The sequence below is a fragment of the Carassius carassius genome, chromosome 7 (genome assembly GCF_963082965.1).
Source record: "Carassius carassius chromosome 7, fCarCar2.1, whole genome shotgun sequence".
NCBI lineage: Eukaryota > Metazoa > Chordata > Actinopteri > Cypriniformes > Cyprinidae > Carassius > Carassius carassius.
This window is the reverse complement of record NC_081761.1, coordinates 16,771,964-16,778,442: the sequence shown is the minus strand read 5'-3', so window position 1 is coordinate 16,778,442 and position 6,479 is coordinate 16,771,964.

The following is a 6,479-nucleotide window of genomic DNA, read 5'->3' as shown; positions in this document are numbered from 1 at the left end:
ACTTTCGTCTAATTTTTATTGATAACAGACACTCTCACTCCAAGGTAAAGATCAGTTTATTTATTTCATTAGAATAGATTTGGGTTATTTAAGCTTTACATCACTTCCTCAGCAATGGATCCACTGCAGTGAATGTGTGCCATCTGAGTCCAAACAGCTGATAAAAACATCATAATACATAAATCTAGTAATCCACACAAATCCAGTCATTTATTTAACAACCTGTGAAGTCGAAAGCTGCATGTTTAGATTCATCAACTTCAATGTTCAAAAGTCATCTTGTCTGAATCTGGAAAGCAGTATGCACAGATCAAACAAGGGGGCAGAAGTGGCCTAATGGTGAGAGTTGGACTTGTAACCCAAAGGTCACAGGTTTGAGTCTTGGTGCCGGCAGGAGTTGTAGGTGGGAGGGAGTGAATGAACAGCGCTCTCTTCCACCCTCAATACCCATGTCTGAAGTGCCCTTGAGCAAGGCACTGAACCCCCAGTTGCTCCCCAGGTGCCGGTCATATAATTAGAATATCTTCAAGAAGTTGATTTATTTCACTAATTCCATTCCAAAATTGAAACTTGTATATTATATTCATTCATTACACACAGACTGATATATTTAAAATGTTTATTTCTTTAAATTATGATGATTCTTACTGACAACTAAGGAAAATCCCAAATTCAGTATCTCAGAAAATTAGAATATTGTGAAAAGTTAAATATTGAAGACACCTGGTTCCACACTATAATCAGCAATTAACTCAAAACACCTGCAAAGGCCTTTAAATGGTCACTCAGTCTAGTTCTGTAGGCTACACAATCATGGGGAAGTCTGCTGACTTGACAGTTGTCCAAAAGACGACCATTGACACCTTGCACAAGGAGGGCAGGACACAAAAGGCCATTGCAAAAGAGGCTGGCTGTTCAAAGAGCTCTGTGTCCAAGCACATTAATAGAGAGGCGAAGGGAAGGAAAAGATGTGGTAGAAAAAAAGTGTACAAGCAATAGGGATAACCGCACCCTGGAGAGGATTGTGAAAAAAAACCCAGTCAAAAATGTGGGGGAGATTCACAAAGAGTGGACTGCAACTGGAGTCAGTGCTTCAAGAACCACTACGCATAGACGAATGCAAGACATGGGTTTCAGCTGTAACATTCCTTGTGTCAAGCCATTCTTGAACAACAGACAGCGTCAGAAGCATATAAAGACAAAAAGGACTGGACTGCTGTTAAGTGGTCCAAAGTTATGTTCTCTGTTGAAAATAAATTTAGCATTTCCTTTGGAAATCAGGGTCCCAGAGTCTGGAAAAAGAGAGGAGAGGCACACAATCCACGTTGCTTGAGGTCCAGTGTAAAGTTTCCACAGTCATTGATGGTTTGGGGTGCCATATCATCTGCTGGTGTTGGTCCACTGTGTTTTCTGAGGTCCAAGGTCAACGCAGCCGTATACCAGGAAGTTTTAGAGCACTTCATGCTTCCTGCTGCTTACCAACTTTATAGAAATGCAGATTTCATTTTCCAACAGGACTTGGCACTAGAGGTCTTCACAGTGAACCCCGAGACCCGTCTGTACAGGTTCGGGTCTATATTTTAAATGATCAGCCGGGTCTGGGTCGAGTCCGAATCTATTACTTCGGGTCCCGGGTCTGTTTAACATTGTGTGTAATACCCGTGCGATCGGAGTCATCAGACTCGGAGAACACTCGGCCGGGATCACACACTGCTTGTGTTTCTTGCAACTTGTAAAATTAGGAAAAGAAAAGTGTGAGGCAAAAAAAGAAAGAAAAAAAGCGATCTCTCTCTCTCTGCCGTTAGAAGCAGAGTGCGCAGACTCAGAGTTAATGCAAGGGCACGCACGTTAATAATGCTTGCAGGCTTGACACACTCATATTTAATATATTTCAAATCAGCAACAAGATCTGACGTGAACTGTCACATGAATGTTTTCGATGACGCTCAGATTACGTTAAAAAGCATATTTCAGGTTGATCCGGCTAGCACGCATGTGCAGTCTCGAGCGTGTGTCATGTTTCTATGGCAACCAGTGAGGGACAAACCGCGCTTTACATTTTCTACCATTTTTTTAATAATATAAATGAACCGTTTAATCTTAAAGTTTTTGTGGTCAGATTCAGACTCGACGCAGAGCAGAGAGCAAAGAGATGATAGCAAATAAATAAGGTCAGCGGCAATGGCATTGCACGAGCGATCGTTATTATAGTTCAAAAAGGCAAACAGTCGGAAGTTATTATGCGAGTTAACTCGAGTCAGAATGTACATGTGAGCAGTCGTTACCGTGACATCAAGCAGACTTTTGAAGCTGAAATAATGAGTGGATTAAGCTCGGACTTGAAATAATGAGAGGAATAACATGGATAACTTTCTTGTCGGAGGATGAGCTTGCCCGTCCCCGGCAACTCACTCCAGCCCACCGCCTCGAGCGTCCATGGCGGCACACTCCTCGTCTGCTCGATGGCACCGCGGATTCACCACAGCGGCGAGGGATCTTCAACAGCGCGTCCACTCGTCACATTGTATTTGTCGCAACAGGTTTATTGACTTGTAATAGCAATTTAAGGTGGAATATGTGACAATCGGGTCCAGTGGGGTCGGTGTCTTCCCGACGGGTTCGGGTCCAGCTTTCAAATAATAGACGGGTCTGGGTCGGGTCCGGGTAGGCATTTCTCGGATCTACATGGGTCCGGGTCCAGCTTTTGAAATAATAGACGGTCCGGGTCGGTTCGGTGTAGTACATTACGGGTCTCTTTCGGGTTCGGGCACGAATTTTTGGACCCGTGAAGACCTCTACTTGGCACCTGCACACAATGCCAAAGCTACCATTACCTGGTTTAAGGACCATGGTATCCCTGTTCTTAATTGGCCATCAAACTCACCTGACCATAACCCCATAGAAAATCTAAGGGGATTGGGAAGAAGAAGATGTGATATGCCAGATCCAAGAATGCAGAATGGCTGAAGGCCACTATCCGAGCAACCTGGGCTCTCATAACACCTGAGCAGTGCCACAGACTGATCGACTCCATGCCATGCCACATTGCTGCAGTAATTCAGGCAAAAGGAGCCCCAACTAAATACTGAGTGCTGTATATGCGCATATAATTTTAATGTTCATACTTTTCAGTTGGCCAAGATTTCTAAAAATCTTTTCTTTGTATTGGTCTTAATTAATATTCAAAGTTTCTAAGATACTGAATTTGGAATTTTCCTTAGTTGTCAGTTATAATCATAAAAAGAAAGAAAATAAAAGAAATAAACATTTGAAATATATCAGTCTGTGTGTAATGAATTAATATTATATATAAGTTTCACTTTTTGAATGGAATTAGTGAAATAAATCAACTTTTTTATTATATTCTAATTATGTGACCATATGTATAGCTGCCCACTGCTCTGAGTGTGTGTGCACTTGGATGGGTTAAATGCAGAGCACCAATTCCGAGTATGGGCTACCATACTTGGCAAATGTCACGACTTTCACTATTTTTCAAATTTGCAGTCCGAATAAATAAATATGTTTTATTTTATAGGACAGCAGGGGATGGACTTTTTTCGCTGGAAGAAATATTATTGGGATTATGGAAATGCCTTGATGGATTTGTTTCTCACAAACACAAGATTTTCAGTTCACAAGACATTATGGATGGAGTTATTCTGATCAAGACAACCTGGTATACATTTTGGATGGCCTGAGAGTGAGCACATTTTAATTTTGGGGTGAACTCTTCTTAAATAAAAGGTGGAAAAACGAGTTCCACTCCCCTGTGCCATTTTTTTTTTAACTAAGTGTAGTTCAAAAAATACCCCAGACTCAAACACACTGAAAAAAAAAATAATAATAAGTTGGTGTAGGGATTACTCCAAGTAGTAAATTTCACAAACACTTACAAAGAACCAGCAAGTAGCATATTGAATTAATGTTACATTTTGAAGTATATTTTAAATAGTACTACAGATTAAAATAGTATTTTCTTGTAAAATTACCTTATATAGTTTTACAAAATATCGTTTTTCCCCCACATATTATGGAGATTGGTACTGGGCTAGAAAAACAAAGATCTACACTACAAACATATATTTCTTTTTTTTTTTTTTTTTAACAAAGATTGTTATAAATAATGACTCTGGAGAGCCAGTATGTATAAAACATTTTAATTATTTATATTACAATACAAGAATACATAATACCTATGGGCTCAAACATAGCCAGCACCAGGTAAATATATATATGTACACAGACACACACACACAAAGAAAAAAGAAATAACACCTTTACAATATTATACAACATATAATATTACTTGTTTTCTAAAAGGAAATCTGTTCACAGGTCTCTGGCACAGAACCCTCCCTTTCGCAGTCTCCTCTTTTGTGCAATGGTTTTCCTCATGCTAAAACGCAAGCGTTCGGTGAGCTATGCCACACACGCTGACCTGTCAACAAACTGCTCCATGAACACAAAACAAACAAAAGCAGGGGAGAAGAAAAGTAAGCAGAAAATAAGGGTCACAAATCTATAGTTATATAAAGATAAATCTGATATTACACCCGATGCCTCACAAAATTGGGAGGGGTCAGAAAAATAAAAGTCTATATCTAAAACAGTCTATACGGCAGGAATCTTTTTATTTTACTCTTTTAGTGCTTTTATGTGAATAACAAAGGTAAAAAGGAATTTTTTTTATAGCTATATATTTTTCTTGGTCACTCTGATCTTTTTTAGTAGCCTTCACTGCCTGTCTTTATCCCATCTAGATTTCCTGCTGCACTGACTTTAAGTATTCTCAATCGTACATGCTCTGCAGAAAAACAAAGTATCACTTGTTTCTTCCTGGTCTGTTTTTTTCTTTCTCTCCTCAGAGTAATGGAACACACGTTTAAAATACTTGGACACCTGGCACTTTCCACATAATTATATCTGTGCCTGTCTGCTGACATATCCTCATTTTAGTGTTTTAAAAAGTACAAAAAAAGAAAGAAAAAAAGAAAAGCCTGCAGCCACTGAATAGCCCTGTCTCTGTCACAAAGTATTTCTTAGATAATGCCAATAAAAGCTACAATCTCTTAAGAGATATTATAAAATCTCATGCCTAATTTTCTGAACTTTCAATCAAAGCACGTTAATGGGAGGTTCTGTGCAAGAGTTTTTTTGATCAACATACAGAAACACACTCAAAAAGAGTTTTGCTACAACAGTCAGGCATATCCATGACATAAATGTAAACTTTTCCTAAAAATGTAGCTTTAAAATGACATAAAACAAAAATAAACAAAATTATATTATAAAAACAAAAAAAACTTTTGTCCCTCCTCTGGAAGCCTGTTTCTGCCAAGAAATAAAAATAAAATAAAAATATATTATAATTCTGAGTTTATTTCTCATTGTAATATGTTTTAATATATATTATAAAGTAATATATAAAACTACACAAAGAAATGACAAAATCGAAAGATATAAACTCACAATTATAAGACAAAACATCCAAATTTTGATATAAAAATATGTTTTTTTTTTTTATTCTGTGGCTAGTGAAAAACTCAGAATTCAGTTTACAAAGACAATTGTGTAAAAGTCAGAGTTCTGAGTTAATATCTACAGAGAAACAGTCCAAACTGTGAGATAAAAAGTCACAATTACCTTTTTATTTTGTTCTTTTTTTGTATTGTTTTCAATTTGTTTAATTATTATTATTTATTACTCCATGGTAGAAAATGGGCTTCCATACTCCTTTCAGTGTTTGCAGAGAATGGAGAGATTAAACTCAATGTGTTGGTCACAATATGCACCATAATATTGAAACAGTGCTGCTATCTAATGCACCCAACCCCTTACAAACTAACTGAATCATATTGCTGTCTCTTTTCTCTTATGGGCAGAGGATCAAATACTATGATCGCCTTAAGCACACTTTAACACTAAACAGAAACTAGCATTGGGAGAGTGTGGGAAGGACTCGAGCTGCCATTAATGAATGATTCCAATGCTCTTCTCCTAAGGTATTCCACTTCATTGTTTGAAATACGAAACACATCATAGGCATAAGGACTATAACATGACAGCCATTATGAAGCATTAAAAAAATATGAAAAGAGCCTCAAGGGCAGAGTTGATAAGATGACACTTTTCAATGGGGTGAGACGAGCTGCCACGAGAAGATGACCAGTGTCACAGTGGATGATGTTGCATGGCAGAATGGAAAGCACGTTTTTGAGGATTTAAAAAATAAAAGAGGCGACTAACCCAAATTTCTCATCAAAAGGACAAGGAAGAGTCTATTCTGAGGATGGAAGCTGCGGGGGGCTGGCAGGTTGTGGTTTTGAGCAGGGTTGGAGGGATGTATGAAAGAGATTGGGAAAAGAACTGGGATATGACAAGTCAAGGCACAGCATGACAGTTAGGGACAAATGCCAGAATTCTCCCAAACTAAATTAGCCTGGTCTCATTTTCATATACTCCTCTATTTGTCTTTT